This window comes from Haliaeetus albicilla, chromosome 3 (genome assembly GCF_947461875.1).
Source record: "Haliaeetus albicilla chromosome 3, bHalAlb1.1, whole genome shotgun sequence".
NCBI lineage: Eukaryota > Metazoa > Chordata > Aves > Accipitriformes > Accipitridae > Haliaeetus > Haliaeetus albicilla.
This window is the reverse complement of record NC_091485.1, coordinates 5,752,841-5,770,848: the sequence shown is the minus strand read 5'-3', so window position 1 is coordinate 5,770,848 and position 18,008 is coordinate 5,752,841. Positions and strand designations below refer to the sequence as shown.

Here is an 18,008-nt window from a genome sequence, read left to right as displayed (position 1 = left end):
GTCTGGGGACTTGAGAAGGGTAGAAAAGAAATTGCCTGTATATATGGTCTTTTGTGCTGATGAGGCAAGCAGGACAAACAGGAATGGAACATGTCTTTGCTGAAGATGGAATATCATTCTATAATTAATTCAATTTCACTTGTGTATCAGGAGTGATTTAGAAAGGATATGCAAAAAGTCGTGGTGTATGCCCAAGATGAATAAGCATGTAGAGTACCAGTGTATTCAAAACAATGTTCTTCATGCTTTCTAATGTTCTTTTGAGCAGTGAAATCATTGATGAAACTTGAACACCAGTCACAACATGAATAATACATATGTCAAAAGTTAGTCCACAAATGAACATAGTATACTGCAAAAAAGCTAATGACCCACTGAAGAGCAGAATCATTTAGAAGGATAGGAAAGGAATTTTATATAGTCTTCCTTTATGAGATCCTCCCTAGAACCATATATTTCAGTTCAGTGGAAATTAAACTTTAGAAAACCCTCAAATACCCATAAATAGTATGCTTTAAGCATGCCTTACAGGGAAAATAAACTTAACTTCAACACCAGGTGATCTAAAGTCTGTCTCATCATTCTAATCAGGTTTCTTTGATTTTTAGGTGTTTGCTGCTGGGGGAACAAATAAATGACAACAATTTGGGGCTTCCTCTCCTCCTTTGCTTTCTAATCCCCCCCTCCACCCCCCAAATCCTGGCACAAAACCACTATCTTTTCATTATTTAGGAAATTTCTGATATTTCATGGAAATAAGATAAAGACTTTATGCTATTTATCCACAAATTTATTAATGTATGCGTATTCTAGATACCTGTGATCTTGAAAAAAGATAAATAAGAGTTACACTGACAATAGAGTTAACAACATACTTAAGTACTTGGATTAGCTAAAGCCTAAAACTGTAAAAGAAAGAAATTTAAATGCAGCTGTATGACACGCAGGATGCTCTATAAATGAGATCCCTCAGCATCATACTGCTTCATCCTTTCTGTCCCTTTGTAAAGAAATCGATAAGGAAAATTCAAAAGAACAACAGATATTCAGAAGTACACCTTCATATCAGGTTACTACATTTCTCTGATTTCTGACATCTGATTTTGCTTTTACAAACATTTCATCAGCATACCTGAAGAGCTGCTTTGCCTCTTTGCTGTTCCACAGTGCCATACTATGAACAGATAATTTAGCGTGTAAAATAGAGTTGCATCTCCCATAACACCTGTACTTGCCTTTAAGACATTGATCTACTCTCTGAAACGTTTGGATTGGTTGATAACACAGAATTTCACATGGTTGATCACATTTCACTTTCTCCAAGGCATAAATGTTTTTTGGGATAATTCCTTTTCTTTAAATCAAATTCCACTTTACTTTCAGCGCCCTTAAAGTGCCTTGTACTGGAATTATTTATTAACTTAAATGAGGTCTAAGGAGAACAGAACCTAGCTGCCTATACTCTCCACCAAGCCTACCACGTTTCTCCAGAAAGCTGCAATAAATTATAGTTCCATGACAACAAACTCCTGCTGTGTGTTTAAAAACAGGTATTTGTTGAAACTGATCCTTTCCCAGGAAACTTTTGGTGAATTGGTAAATTAAAGTCAGCAAGCAAGCAAAAGCCTCTCTTGTACACTTCTGATTAATTCTCCCCATAACCACAGCTATTTATTTTGACCTGAATGCTGTTTGACTGGATGAGATACAACCGCTTTAGTAAGAAGGGCTTGGTTTCAAGTGGTGTATGCTCCCTGGTTAGATGAGATGCTCTTGATCACTGTCCCAGAGCAACTGCTTTCGGCCCCAGCTTAACAAGTTTCCCCCAGAAAATGTTGCTGGACTACCAAAACTCCTTTTATGCTATTACTCCTGATTTTCACTGCCTATGTAAAAAAGCATAAACTGAAAGCTTATCTGCAATAAAGGGACACAGCACCAGGGAACTGTAATTGCTGGCTTATTCTCTGTGCTGGAGCAGCTCAAGGGCCTGTTAGCAGACTTCTGTAGAACAGAGCAGCAACGGTCTTTTGCACCATGGACCAATGCAGTTGAAGGCCCTAAATCTAGCATACAACAGTGGTATTTCCAAGCAGGCAGCCCATTCAGGTAAGGCCAATTCAGTACTGCCTGTATAAAATTTGCTGAAATGGCATCTGAGTGTTCCAGCAGAAGTGAAAGCGTTAACCAGAAATCTTGTATAAATCACATTTTGCAGGAATCACTCTGTTACAACAGATTGTGCAGCACTATTTTTTCCCACTCTTTCTGATACAAGCACCCTAGGCAAACTTTCTAATTAGAGCAGCAGATGTATGCAGTGCCATGTCTCTGTGAAGTTATTATGCCCAAACCAAATTCTGTCACTAGCAGCCAATAATTCGTTTGTCTACTAAGGGCTTGAAGTGGCCGTATCAATTATTTAAAAACATACTAAGAAGAGGAATCCATTTAAAATCTTCTGGGAAGCCCAGTTATAAAACAGTGCATGTTCAGATTTCATTCACAATATTGTCTTTTTAAAAATACAATATTACTAATTAAGGCTTAGTGCATTAGGCCATTAGAACTTGAGTGATTCATGACAGCATAACGATCTTGCTTATCATTTGTGCTTTAATTTATGGGGTACTAAGAAAAAAACAAAGAAAAAAACCTAAGCAATTTGCAAAACTGAAACTCATCCAAAAATTGCTTGCAGTAATTTCTCCTGAAAAGTGATTTCACTGTGTGTAAGTGCTATGCTGGTAAGAAAATGCTTCCCATCAATAATTAAAGTATAATGAAAGTTTCATGTGTCAGAAGACACCCTCAAAACAGGGCTAGAAAGAAGAATGTTGCTTTTCATTCAGACCTTCCACACTTTAAACCTCACAATAACACCCTTCTCAAAGAAGCATTTTAAATAAACTATTTAGTGAAATATATGACTATTCAAAATGCACCAGAAGTTGTAACAACAGTGAAAATTAACACAATTCTAACAAAAGTTGCAGCAGAAAACAAAGGTCTGCAGAGTGCCAAGCTTCCCTAAATGCCAAGGGTACCCATGAAAGATGTGGGTAGTTACCATATGTCAGGGTTATGAACAAAAGCATTACAGAGAGGGCATTAAAGAAGCCTAGTTTTCTACAAACTTGTGTAGATTTCAAGTGTCTTAGTTGTCTAAGAAGGTCCAGCCATTGACTCCTATGGTTGGAGTATGTCAAAAGTCTCCCTGGGGCCCATCACAGATAATCTGTGGTCTCCTCCTCACGTTCAATGTCCTCCTCATCTGTCCAGGCACATATTTGGAAGAAACTTCTAGGGACTGGATTGTATTTTGAGCTTTTCAGCCCCATGGCAGACATGGCTGATACCAGCAAATGGACATGAGTTAATGGAGACAAGAGGAGGAAGGCAAGCAGCAGACTGCCATCAGCCTTTCAGAAAAACAACAGAAATTCTGCACACTGATTTAAAATATCCACATCTAATACTGACAAAGGCAGAAGGTTAGCAAGATTTTCAGAGGGGTCCTTGACATAAAATCCTTTTTAATATTGATAGAAGTTAGAGACTGAAACCTGTTAGAGGGGGGTTTTCCAAGGGGCCTAAGTTTTCAGCCACCTGATCCCCCTGCTTCCTCACTCTAGTTATTCTTGAACTCCACTGTCTTCACACTATGTGAAAGCTTATACTAGTAGTCAGGAGGACCATCCAAGCTCAGGATGGCCAGGATTGCTGGCCTTCAGCAGTATCCCTCAGGAGGAATAGAGTCCCTCCTCTGCCAAGGAGGCACCTTCACCATGACTCTGCTGCTTGGGAAGTTTGCAAACCAGCCTGCAAGTGAGATCTGGTATGTTGGATCAAAATATTCAGCAGGCTTAACAGCAGAAAGCTAACCCTTGAAACACGTAGGTGGGTCTGAACAAGGTTACTGTGAGCAAACTGCAGCCAGGACGCTTGAAGGCAAGCCTGCCACACTGCTAAAACACTGGAAACACTATTGCAATGCAAACTCTGCATGACTCCGAAGGGATACTGGGCTCCGCGTGAGGCCACCAACTCTGCAACTGAGGAGGTGCCTGCTTCAAAGTAGCTGAAGTCATTGTAGCCTGAAGACTTAACTAAACCTCTAACTAACCATTTTTTTGTACTTTCCATTTTAAATGGTTTAATAGTACAGAGCTACTCTTCTACGTGGCATTTAGGTGATAATTTAGAGCCACATCTGGATTGATGGGACCATTTATATAAAAAACCCCTCAGGTCTGTGGTGAGAAACGTTAAATTTGGACTAAACTCTCTTGGCCAGTCCCCCTAGTTCTGGCTATCTAATGGACAGAGATCAGACTGGAGTCTCCTATATTCAAAGTCCATAACTCAGGAAGGGACCAGCAGCCCTCTCAAAATTTTTTCCCCAGCATCCTGCTGCGGACTGGGAGTTAGCCTTGTCACATGGTAAAACCACTCTCTTTCAATGCTGAGTAAAGACTTTCTTTGATCTCCCGATCTTCCAGCAGAGCCACTGCCTGTCATCTCCTGTGGCTTCAGCTACTCAAACTTGGAGTCTCCGATCCCCTCTCCACTTCTTCCCATGCATATAACCAATCTGTAACTACAGTTACTATTTTAAAAAGGGTACTAAGTAGAGCTTCATCTCATGTGATAAGATTAGTTCATCACATTTTGAAATGTAGGTAACTTCTGTTCAGTAAATTCAAAACTCTTCAACAGGATCTCTGTTTAGCAGGCTGTGGTACACAAGTACTCTCAGTAATGGAGTTGCAGCAATTAGGTCTGGAACCATCTGAAGATGCCACCTGTTTTTCAATACTCAAATACTTTGATCAATCTTTACCATGTAGGAGCTTGGCATGCCATTATAGGCCACAGCTGGTATTTCCAAGTTCTTGTACTCATCCAATTTTATTATGACTTAATTCCTAAAAGTCAAATTGAGTAAACCTTGGGCTATATCTTCCCTCCCTGCCCCACCCCAAAAGCTGGAAATCTCTAATTTTGCTTTTCTTAGCTTCATCTCCATCTCCATTACCCCATGACATTTCCTTCTGGCTTTTTTTCTTCATATTTTCTCTCCTGATTTATAAAACACCTAAACTTTTCTAAAGGAGGTGAGAATTTGTTTGTAGTTAATAATAACCTTATTGATAAAAAGGTTGACTTTCTTGATTTGTTTCGGCCATGCAAAAGTAGTCCATGAATACAAAAAGAGAGATGCTACCCATAGTCTGAAAACTCTTTTGACAGGGCTTCACTTGAAAATCCAAAGTGACTCTCTGCTGTCCCAGGAAATGCAAAGCTCTTACAGGTTATTTGTTATGACATTTGTTATGATACCTCTCCCTGATGTGTTGATTCTTACCATAGCAACAGCATGTGGAAAAAAATTTTGAAAACCAAAAAGCATCGAAAGCATCCTAGGAAAACAGGTCACACACTGCCATGACATATTATTATAATTTTTTTTTTCTAGATCAATAGTTCATTTTTTAATAAAAAAAAACCTGTTGGGTTTATTTTTAATAACAGCAACCTAAACAACACTTCTGTGTACATTGCTACATTCTTTTCAGCTAGCATAAACATTCTAGTTTTCTGAATAGAGTTAGTGCAAAGGACTCCAGGCTTCTTCCCAGCCCCAACCTTTGTGCATGCACATGCTGGCAGTCTATTCCCCTACAGATCTTGAATCCCTTCCATGCCCAGGTCTGAAGGACAAATATGACTCAGAGCTTACTCCTACAAACAGTCAAATGAGAAACTGCAGCCCCGCTAGGTTAAATGGGACAAATCCAGTGAGTGAAGTTATTTGCCCGTGTAGGTATACTTAAATCTTAACGGTGTGACGCACACCCTTTTCCATGAAAAGGATGTCTACACCAGGATTAAAGGTTGCTCATTACTAATGGACTAACACCTTGCAGATAACATGCATAGTCATTCTGCAGGCGAGGCAAATGTCAACAGGCCCAGGAGAAAGCAGAAAGGAGTGTCTGGTGTTGGGCAGCTGACAGGAGTTACAGTTCCAGCTGCTTCGTTCACTGTGGGATTTTACTGTTTTAGATAGTGCTTATTGTAGTATTATTGTAGCATTGTCATTTTAGAGACTACTTATTGTGGTACTTTTAAATATCTAATAAATAACAGAACTGTATCTTATCTACCCATATTAATCTTCCGACAGAAGATTAATGACAAGTAATATAGGAAGGTGGTTCTTTTTAAATGACAGATGCAATAATTCCACATTAGGGAAATACTAAACTACCTGTATAACACAGTAATGTATAAAATAGTTTGTATATACCTGGTTAAAGACAGTGACGGTCATATCAATCTAACTATAGAGCATTCACCCTTCCAGGTGAAATGTTGGTTAAAATATTTCACACATAGGGGCAATGACTTTAAAGCTGCAAACAATTTAAAAGTTTCAACATCATTACTTTACTCCTTGTTTTTTGAGAAAGAACAGAAAAATCAAACTGAAAATATCATGAATTAATAGAATAGAATATTTCAGTTGGAAGGGACCTACAATCATCATTTAGCCCAACTGCCTGACCACTTTTCAAAATAAAGCTATTTCAAGTAAATTCTTGAAACATAAAAAGGCCAGCCACTTTTATTTCCTGTCCTCTGTTTACATTATACTTCAAGGAACAAAAATAAAATATCCATGTTCCTTTTCCCAGTAATTTTAAAATTAGAAAATGAGGCCAGAATCAAAACTTACTAATTTCTATCTTCCCAAATGAAGTACAAGTGGTAAATCCACAGGAAATCCAATGCATTCTTGATTAGGACTATGTCGTGGTTTAACCCCAGTCAGCAACTAAGCACCACGCAGCTGCTCACTCACTCCCCCACCCACCCAGTGGGATAGGGGGGAGAATTGAAAAAAAAGTAAAACTCATGGCTTGAGATAAAGACAGTTTAATAGAACAGAAAGGAAGAAACTAATAATGATAATAATAACAGTAATAAAATGACCATAATAATAAAAAGGATTGGAATATACAAAACAAGTGATACACAATGCAATTGACCGATGCCCAGTTAGTTCCTGAGCAGCAATCCCCCCCCCCAGCCACCTGCCCCCAGTTTATATACTGGACATGACGTCACATGGTATGGAATACCCCGTTTGCCAGTTTGGGTCAGCTGTCCTGGCCGTGTCCCCTCCCAACTTCTTGTGCCCCTCCAGCCTTCTTGCTGGCTGGTGATAAGCTGAAAAATCCTTGACTTAGTATAAACACTACTTAGCAAGAACTGAAAACATCAGTGGGTTATCAACATTCTTCTCATACTGAACCCAAAACATAGCACTATACCAGCTACTAGGAAGAAAATTAACTCTATCCCAGCCCAAACCAGGACAGATTATTAGACAGTGTGATTTGAAAATAATTTTGCTTAGAGCATAATGGCTACCTCCTATTTGAAAGATTAATGCTTAGAATTTTGTATCTGTTTAAATGTTAAAGTATCAACTCTCATCAATTGAAATTTAATCCCAAGTAGAAACAGGATTTTTTTTTAAACTATAAACAAAGGTTCCTTCTGTCATACTTGAACTATTTATAGTGAGAACCCAGAACTAAGCCAAATGAAAATGAGTCTGCAAAAACCCCATAGAGCACTATGCACTGGAAGACAAAACCTACTCCCAAAGAGAAATGTGGGTAAGGCACTTGACATATCACTCACTCTCTGAAGGTCAGTACTGCAGACTGGTTTAAGGTTAGTCATCACATGAACGAGAAGCATGGCCAGAACCCTATTATGTCTAACTTTACACCATTGTCTATCCTTCACAAGAATTTAGCAGTCCTCACCAGAGCTGAACTCTGCCAGGCAAGAACTTTGCTTTTTAAGCCTAGCACAGGAAGACAGCAAGCAGGACAGCTCCATACTTTGGGGCAGTTAACACTGTGCAGAAAAAGCCACTGAAGCTGAAGTACAAGATTAGACCGAGAACAAAGTAATATAAGTGGGCCACAAACATATTTAAGGGGAAAAGAAACCAGAATACCAAAACAGCCTCCAAATGGTAGTATGGGAACTAAAAAAATCCCTGAGTAGTTCTAAGAAGGAGTTTGATCAGTACATGAAAGGAATTATATGATATCTTGGCTGCAAGAGCAAGGGACTGAACTTGATAACCCAGAAGAATCAGTCATATCTTCTTATGATTATGCAATTCTCCACAGGTATGCTTAAAGGGAAAAAAAGAAGCATTTTAAAAATATGTTATGAAAAGACACCAGAACCCATAGAACATGATCAAAGTAAAATCTAACATCGTCACCTAGCACTTCTGATTTCTTAGAATTTTGAAATATTTTATTTAAATAAGTTAGCTAAGATTTTTTAAAATACAACTTTTATTCTAGTCTAGACAGCATGACATCATCTGCCAGCATCTTATTTCTCACAGGGCTGGGTAAACTGTTCTTTTTCAACCCTTTCCTTCAAAGAGTAGAATCCATAATGTGGTTTTGTGTGTGGGGGGGGGTATTTGTGCATAATCTAATTTCCCCATTTAATATTTTAAAAAAAATAATCATTAAAATATAGCCAAGAAGACCTAAGAGCTTTATATTTCATTTATTACAAAACATATTCTAATCTTTGCCTCCTTTTCTCTGAAGGCATTTTATAATGAATTTCTTTTTATTTTTCTATATTGTTTCTTCTTATTCCAAGAGAAACTTGAAGCATACATTACCATTTAAAAGTAAGCTTAACACATGCTGCACATGTATAGCACATTGCAGGTGCAGCTATGAGGCAAAAAGAGGCAAAAGATGTTTTGTTTGGGAGCCATAAATACTGGATTAATAAAAAGCAGTACAAGTCAGTATGAAATACGCTGGGGCCCATGAAGGAGATGTACATGAAGGATGTGAGAGGGAAGCGTGGAGCTACCAGTGGGACTGCTGAGTACTGGACTTTTGTCATTCATGATCCAAGGAGGTGAAGTAAGCCCCAAGTCACAGGCACTGCTCTGCTCAACAGAGGTCACAGGGACAGGGTAGCCACTCGTGAAGGGTATGGTACTCCTGGAGCCTCTGCCACCCTCCCTCTCTGCAAGCTGTCCCAAGGGAAAAAAGCCCCACTTGATCATGTAATTAAAGACTGCATCAGCAGGCGTGCCTATGGATGCTGAATTAAATACACAGGCAACAAAAATACCAGCTCTTTGTAATTTTTAAATGCTTGATTTTGCCTCCTAAGTGTTTTGAGCATCTTTTTTTCCTTTGCATGCAGCCGCCTAAACTGCTCACTATAAATACTGTCCCAGGGGGCTTCTTCCTTTCTTTGTGTTACCACTCCAAGTCTTCCTAGCCAGCCTCTCTTCTAAATAATTTCTAACTCAGAATCTCACCAGGACTTTCAGACCAAGAGCACAGATCTGTCATAAGTCAATGTGACAGCGTAAGTCAATTTTATGCTGCCCTTTCCTATGTCCGCCCCCCCAGCCTCTTTGCCTTGAGGCAGCTGTAATGTTAATATGAGCAGTTAGTCAGCTGGATTAAGGATCTGATCTGGATGAATTTTTCTTTTTTTCATATTACCAGTTGCAGCACATCTTTCGGAGGAAGGAGTGAGTGTGCAGGACTCCCTTTGCAGAAGCAGCTGGAATTTAGATCAGCTTAAGCTGATCTTGAAACTATACTTTAAATTGATAGTGTACAGCTCCCTTTCAGCCTGTCTTTTCGTCTTCTACCATTAGTTGTGCTGTCTCTCTTCCAGTCCAGCCTCCATCTCTTGATATTTGTCTTGGGCTTTTTATCTCTCGTATTCTGTTAAATCTTATTAATTCCATCTCTGTGCAATGCCTTTCTCTTCCATCCTCTCTTAAGGACACCCCCACACTTACCTTTTCACATTTTTGCTCATAAATGTACTTTATTACCCTTTTGCTAAATCCTTTTCTTGATTCCAGCTACTTTCCTATCCCTGATTCTGCCTCCCATCGCTTACATCTCTAGGCTGCACACACAGGTGCAACACACAAGCAAAACCTGAGTGAGAAGCAACTTCTAAATTTGCACTCTAAGATTTTGGCCTTGAAGATCTAGCCTGAGCTTGCCTTTGCAATATGTACTGGAAAGATCTCAGAGGAGTGGATGATCTGATATTATCCATATGGCACTGCAGATTTTACCTTCAGACTTGAAAGAATCACAAAATCCTCCCCTTCCCAGATTCTTCTGTATTGCCAGGCAGGGGAATCCTGCCAATCCCAAATGCTAATACAAGCACCAATCCCCACTCAAAAAGACGTAAGGAGCCTTAAAACTAAGCCAATGGCTGGGAACAGTCAAATCTACAATTCTTTTCTAGTCTCTACCCCACATTACCACTGAGAGCTAACTATAAAAAGAAAAGAGAAGGAAAAATAAATTATGCTCTCATGGTCTCTCATTTTACTATTAACTGCTGCTTAAAATTTTGCCTATGTACTACAAAACCCAAGGCGGAGTTGCTGTGATGGCTAATTAGTTGACGTCTGTAACATAGAATCATAGACTGGTTTGAGTTGGAAGGGACCTTTAAAGATCATTTAGTCCAAGCCCCCTGCAATCTGCAGGGATATCTTCCACTAGATAGTTTGCTCAAAGCCCCATCCAACCCGAGCTTGAACACTTCCAGGTATGGGGCATCCACAACTTCTCTGGGCAGCCTGTTCCAGTGTCTCGCCACTGTCTCAACTCTGACATGTCCAAGAACTACCTATGAAGCATTTATCTCCTTCTAGAATTCATAAAGTATTTTTATATTAGGTGAAAATCCAAAAATAATTTCTTGCACATAGATGGACATCCAGAAACATACAGCTAAACATTACATTTGAACTATCATATACAATTAATATATTTAAAATGTTCCTATATTTAACATGTCCTTTATTTAGACCTCAGATTTTAGAAAGGACTTTCAATTAATTTCATCCTGCCACAGAATTAGCAGTGATGCATTGCAGAAATCAAGTGAAAGTGCCAAGGAATTTTGGTCTAGTGATGCAGACTGCCCGGAACATGAGCCATCTCATACAAGCTTCTCTGAGATAATAATAATAATAATAATAATAATAATAATAATAATAATACTTCACACCTTCCCTGTTGTCACTGTTCTATGAGTCTCTCGCTTAAGCAAGCAATCCCACAGAAGCTGAGGAACTATTTAACATGAATAGGAATTGCTGAATTTAGCCTTAACTATGCTATCCCATTTTACAGGTAGGAAAAGCATTACACAAATCCCACCTTCAATGCCACTTTAGGAGGTGTTTGTCAGAGCTGCAACAAGCACGCCCAAGACATAGACCATGCCTCTATAATGGTTAAGTGCAAGATAAGCCTTAACTTTGAATTTCCATATTTTTCTGGTCTAAATCATTTCCCATTCATTACTATAAGTTAAAATGTATAAACCTTTTCAAAAGGTACACAAATGAAACAGAGCACACTTGTCCACTGGTATAACAGCAGGAGAAAGAACCATTTACATTCTTATCTAAATATAAGTACTAGACTTGCGAAGTTCTCTTTTTCTGCTCCCGTTACAGCCTCTGCTGGATTATATAAATTTCATTAGGATTCTGCACTGCTGGTAAACCACTGGGATTTTGTCATGTATAGAAACAGCCCTTAAGTCCAAGGAAGCTTAGAAGTACATCATGGCCACATGCTGACTTCTCCTCCAGAAAGACAGACTTTTTTGTTTTTCCTGAGGGGCTTTCTAAGCCCACCTCAGGGCCCTATTTACTTCCCAGCTGATACTCCCTCTCTTTCACCACGTTGTCATTGAGTACTGGTGTATCTCTGCTGGGATTACTGAAGCAGCCATCATGACCTAAAGGTATTGCCCCAGACTGCTAAGGCTGGCTTGTAAATGTTTTATACTGAACTCACCCAGGTGTAAAGATGGCAATGGTATGACTGATAAGGGAACCATACATTCATGGCTGTTTTATTCTACCAGAGCTCAAATAACTACTACTTTGATTTGCTTAAAATTTTCATAGTTTCACTGCAGATCAAGAAAAAAATAATCTTTATGGGACCTCCAGATGACTCATTACAAAAGAGATTGTTGTATGCAAAGTGCCAGTAAGTTTGAAAAAAACCTTATCACTATATATGTCATTTATATTAATGAAAGTATGATAACAACCAGTCATTAAGAGGGCTAAGTTCTCATCACACCTCAGTGGCCTACCCCAAAACCTCATTATGAAACTAAACATTTTTTTAAATGCATACAGAAGAGACTGTCTAAAATGAATAATAATAAATCCTTTTGTAACTATTTTTAAGCAAACTAAAAGACAAATTTTAATCAAATAAGGGGTAGTCCTGAACCATCCACACCCCCACAATAACAAATGAAATAACAAATTAAGGATTTTATCTATCATTTACAGAAGATAAGCATTTTGCTTCCTTAGAGCCTATAAGTGTCCACAGCATCTTAATACATCTAATGCGTAGATGAGAAAGTCACGGATGTTGCAAGGTAAACGGATCCATAATCAGAATGACTGGAATCATAGACCCGGTTAAAAGCATTGCCTGTTAGCAGAAATCAATAGTGCGTTATATATTTTGCCCTATAAAAAAAGCTTAAATTTTGTTACTGATACCACTGCAGCGCTGGAATAGGTACCCAGTTACAAGCATGGAGTTACAGTAGTGGATCGAATGGGAGAAACTGGCCCCACCCCACTTTAACCAGGAATTAACGGGGCTGCTCCAAACAGATCCCACAGGACAAGGGTGGTCATAGGGACTTACTAATACCGAGTCTCATCCTGAAAAGAGCATTCCTTTTGAATTACGTTTAAAAATGTGTCTCCTCTCATGAAGTATGAAACCTCGTATTCATGTCAAGCAAATTCTGAAAGTTTTACCTACAAAGCCACAGGTATTCTTGCATTTGGTTGGACTTGGTGCAGCTGTTACATTGTGTTGTCTGAAGTTAACAATAATATTCTTTTTTCCCTTCCTACAAACACTCCACACAAAGCAGCCTCCAGCCTATGCAGGCAAGTAGGGTATTATAGCTGGATGCAAATCCAGGGAAAACTGGTGTAAATGAAAACATACCACAGAGAAGAAACACTGTAGCTAGAGACTCCCCTCCACAATTATTTTCCATTTGACCTCCTACAAACAGCTGTCATCAGAGAGCTGTGTTAGCACTACCAGACTGTAATTAAGTCTTCCATATCTACTCTAATACAAAGGGAAAACCAAGCAGATCACTGAATGCAAACCGCAAGACAGAGGAGTTTAACACCATTAAGGGTGGGGAAGCGACTTGCTATTTTAGCCCTGGAGCACACAGCCACTCCAGCACTGGATAGTTATAGTCTGCTTTCCCAAGAGCCACGCTCTTCCTCTCCCTGCCATTCACGAGCACTTGTTACCCCTGACACTCTTCCACATTCACCAAGACTGGGAAGGTAATGGCTTGTAGCTCTGCTCGGCACCTGGCTCTTCAGAGTTATACATGGTTTCCAGGAGGAAAATACTTATTTGCTTCTATGTGTAAGCAAGTACAGCAGGAAAAAATAAATAAATCTATTTTGTCACAAAAAGTATATTTCTAGCAGACAAAACGCAAATAAAAAGTCAGCTTTGCATAAAGTAACCTCATTCATCTAAACATTTTAAAATTACAAATATACACTCAGATTGAAACACACACATAGTACCATTTAAAACTAATAAAGAAAGAGGGATTTACAGAGAAAGACATATTCATTTGTTTTCAGATGGATTATGCTACTGCTTTTTAATGTACATTGTGATTGCATTCTGCATGGATGTAGATAATACCACTGGAGCCCAAAAATCCCAGTCAACACTGTGATAGTTTTTGTTTCCTTTGTTAAAAACTTAAGAAAATCCGGGATTGAGATAGCTTCCTCAATAAGTATGTCCAAATGAAACAGTAATTTTGCCCCATGACACAATACAACTGAAACTGATGGCTTAGTTGTAGTTTAGGACAAGACAAAATATACACATTCTTCATTTGTGGAAGCACCATATCCACAGAATAAAAACTCCTTGGACTAAGTATTTTAGACTGATATTGCAGGATAATAAAGTGCAATAATGCAAGAAAATCATTTCAGTTGGCTAACAGTAGAGAGAAATCCCACCTTACTTTTACAGCAATAAGCTCCACAAAGTCAGAGTGACTTCTGAAGTCTCCCTCCATTACTTTGTTTATAGCAGTTCACAGCTTTATAAGGCTTGTTTCAAGAGCAAAAATGGCTTTAGAGGGGAATAAATCCAAGGTTTGAGGTTTTATCCAAGCATCAAAACATAAATGAAAGGGGCCTTTAATCTAGGTTAGTACGTTATAGAATAACCTAAGTGTTGGTGTGCTGCCATTCGCGTCAGTGGGAACGATCACCAGATCAAACTCAATGTTAACCTTGCTTCAGCATTTTCATATCCAGCTGAAAGCACTCTGGTCTTTCAGTTGTTAACGATAGAAAAACACGTGACTTGCTCTTTTTTTTTTTTGTACAAACATGCCATCCATATATTTTTTTCCTTCATCAATGTCAACAGCTAATCAACCGGCATAAGGAACTTAGGGCATAGATTTGTGAAGTGAGCACTGCTTTTTCACAAACAGCTAAAGGATACCAAGAGAATTCTCTTTAAAAGCCCAGCAGAAAAAACAATGCTAAAAGTTTTCCATTTCCTGACACATTTTAGTCTTGCTGCGGTAAAAGAAAACATTGACTTGTAAACATACTATATGTACCCAACGTAAAATCTAAACAAAATGAGACATTACAGATCTGTTGGCAATTGTATCCTTTGGAAATATCCTAAATCCTGACATGTTGACATGAAAAATGCTAACAAGTGCTGAACACAAGTGACTCCTAGTGACTTCAGTAGTTGTGGATATTTCAGCCTTCTCCGGATTAAAATGAGGAGGCATGATTTTTATCAACAGAACAAGAGCTGTCCTGTGCCACATGTGATTTTAACAGCAAACTCTGTCAAATCAGAAAAATTGTATCCCATCGCAGTGCTTACCAAGAAAATGTGTTTAGCCAGTAGTCAGAGTTCAGCAGAACAGCAGCTGACAAGCTAACATGCATCACCCTTACTTATTTATTTAAACTGCTAGTGCACTGTGCTGGTTTTCCATCTCGTTTTCTCACTCCTGCGTACCTTCAGGGATGATGTACAAAGCACATCAGGTGCTTCTCCCCTCACTGCTATCAAGCATTAGGAATGGCACAACTCACTCAAAGCATGCTTCCTGCTTTCACAACATCAGCCAGCCACAGCAGAAAAAAAAAAAAAAAAAAAAAGCAAACTTGTGTAAAATATTTTAATTTAGGCTAACAAGAAAAAGAAATGATGAAATGACCCTTGATAGCACAAGACTACTTCCATGACTGCTCATTTTTGTTGAATGTCATCTACACAGCATGTGAAAAGATCTGTTATTTTGGAATTGCATTAACTAGACAGGCAGCATTACTGTTCCTGTATCCACAGAGCATGAAGGCCTCCAAACACAGACGATAGCAACCTTTTTAGTGCATTTGTAAACTTTTAGATGCAAAAAATGATTCAACCTGTTAGAAAACTATGTATACAAAGTGCTCTTTCGTGTACTTTGGATCCACTAGATTTCATAAACAAATTCAAGTTTCACAGTCAGACAAGTGTAATAATTTTGAGCTCTGAATATTTGAAACTGTGTATCATTGTGAAGTCAGTTTTCCTTCCAAGTTCTTAAGCAAAATCACCTGCTTGTTTTGAAACAAACAAGGGAGATGCGAAAAATCCATGAAAAAGAGCTAGGGGCTGTTATTTTGCTTTACAATAAGTGACACTTTGCAAATGGCACCCTGCAAGTTATGCCTTAACTCCTTGGTAAAATGCAACTAAAATCTATATTATCCCACTTCACACACATAGGTAAAATACATAGTTGAAAGCACACTAAAAGACTGGGGGAAATCTGTGAAACAGATAAATTACTTGATTGTCTCTGAACAATAAATCGTTCCCCAGCAGATTTATAATAGACTGTTCTACTGTAGAAACACATTTCTGTTGTCAAAAGGAACAGTCAGCTGAAGAGCTGAAGAAAGAAAAACAGTCCAAAACAACTTTGGAATTGGGAAGTAAACTGGGCTGCAATGCTTCTGCTGGCTGGCCAAACTAATAATGTTTCATCTCTCTTTTTCTCACTGAACACTAATTTGTGACAGCAAATGATCCATTTGCTCCGGATCACAATGCTATTTTCCCCACTTATCCCTGGAATAACACTGTCTCAGGCTGCTGCAGGAACAGAAATGCTATCAATTCACGTTAGCCCTAAAGTTTTCCCTCTCGGCACTCCTCTACTGAGAAGCCAGGAGAGGAATGAGAGCCATCACCTTGAAGGTGCCAGTAATGATCTATGGAAAGATGTCCTGGAGCACAAGGGACCGAACTCTGTGGAGAGCTCTGTAGCTTTCCTGCATCCCTGACCGATTTCTCCATCAGCAGTCTCTGCCGTGCTCCTCACCCTATGTACAGTGGCTGTTTGGAAGCTTTATCAATCATCCCATGAACACAAAATACAAATGCGCTTCACACATACATATGCACGCATACACACACACTCAAGACACACGTGCACACGCACACTTGCTCCCCCGACATCACATGCAATTCTTTCCAAGTCCCCTGTGTATTGCTTAAAAACAGAAACCAAGCATACACACACACCAAAAAAAAACCAAACCCCAAAACCAAAAAACCAACTCAAAACAAAACAAAAAACCCTAACCAAACAAAAAACACCCCACCAAAAAAAAAACAAAAAAACCAACAAACCAAACCCAAACCACAACAAAACACAGAAAGGAGGAGGGAATGGGGGGGACGGAGGGGGGCGAAGGAAAAAAGAGAAGGTTGGTTTTTTTTTTCCTGCTGTTGCTGTGGCTCCCAAGCATGCAGTGCTAAGGAAGAGTAGTTCCCCACTTTCATCAGCTAGCTCCATCCTTGGGATAAAAGGGAGCAGTCCGGAATGATGCTGAGGCTGCAGAAGGGAAAATAAGGCTTTGCAAACATGCCTGACTCCCCACGAAATTCTCTCCTCCACATCCCCTCCTCCCTAAAACCTGCCCTAAAGGGGAGGAAGAAAAAAAAAAAAAAAACAAACCGAAAAAAAAACAAAAAACCAACACACAAGGAAAAAAGTGATGAAAAGACACAACTCACCTTAACAAGGGGTGTTGGATGGGGTCAGAGAGGAGGAAGGGTATATAAAAAGATCTATTTTTAGCAGAGGTTGTGATAGTATTGAAACACACAGACACAGGGTTTGGAAGCAGGGAGAAGAGTATAAAAAAACGAGGGGAAGAGAAATTATCAAGAAGGTGCAAGTCAGTCTGGCAGGAGAAAGGAGAATCCCCAAGAAAAAAAAATTAAAAAAAAAAAAGAAAAAATAATTAAAAAAAAAACAACCACCAAATGCCAAGAGGAGAAGGAGGGAGAGCGTGGCGGTGCCGGGGTTTTGTTTTGTTTCTCTTCGCTGGGGGGCGGGCGGAGGCGGCGGGGCGGGAGAGTGGTGCCGGTGGTGGGGGGGGTGTTGTTCGCTCTTTCGGCGAGGGGCCCCCTCGCTGCCTCCCCGCGGGGCTGCCGCGGCCGACGAGCCTCTCTCCCCGGCGGCTCCGGGCGGCCGGGCTCGCTCCTCGCCCGGCTCCGGCTCCGGCTCCGGCTCCGGCGGCTGCGGCGGGCGCGGCGCGGCGCGGCGCTCGCCGTTCCCGCGGCTCGCTGGGGCTCTGCAGCCGCGTTCACGCCGCCGCCGCCGCTCCTCGGCCACCCCCGCGCCCGCGCTCCCGCCGCCGCCGCCGCCCGCGGGCGCCCCCCGCCGCCCGCCGCTGCGGGCCGGGGGGGAGCGGGGACGCTCCGGGGCACGGGGGGGGGCTAAGGGGCGGAGCGGCA

The 18,008-nt window shown here is 40.1% G+C and overlaps 1 protein-coding gene across 1 annotated transcript in view; it reads right to left on the bottom strand.

Annotated features, from left to right (window-relative positions):
* LOC104315796 (poly(rC)-binding protein 3-like) overlaps positions 1 to 17,805 on the bottom strand; it is a 526,334-nt gene extending 508,529 nt beyond the window's left edge. The window contains exon 1 of the mRNA XM_069778730.1: positions 17,283 to 17,805. The gene's annotated coding sequence lies outside the window, so the exon portion shown is untranslated. The remainder of the gene's footprint in view (positions 1 to 17,282) is intronic.
* Positions 17,806 to 18,008: the final 203 nt, after the last annotated feature.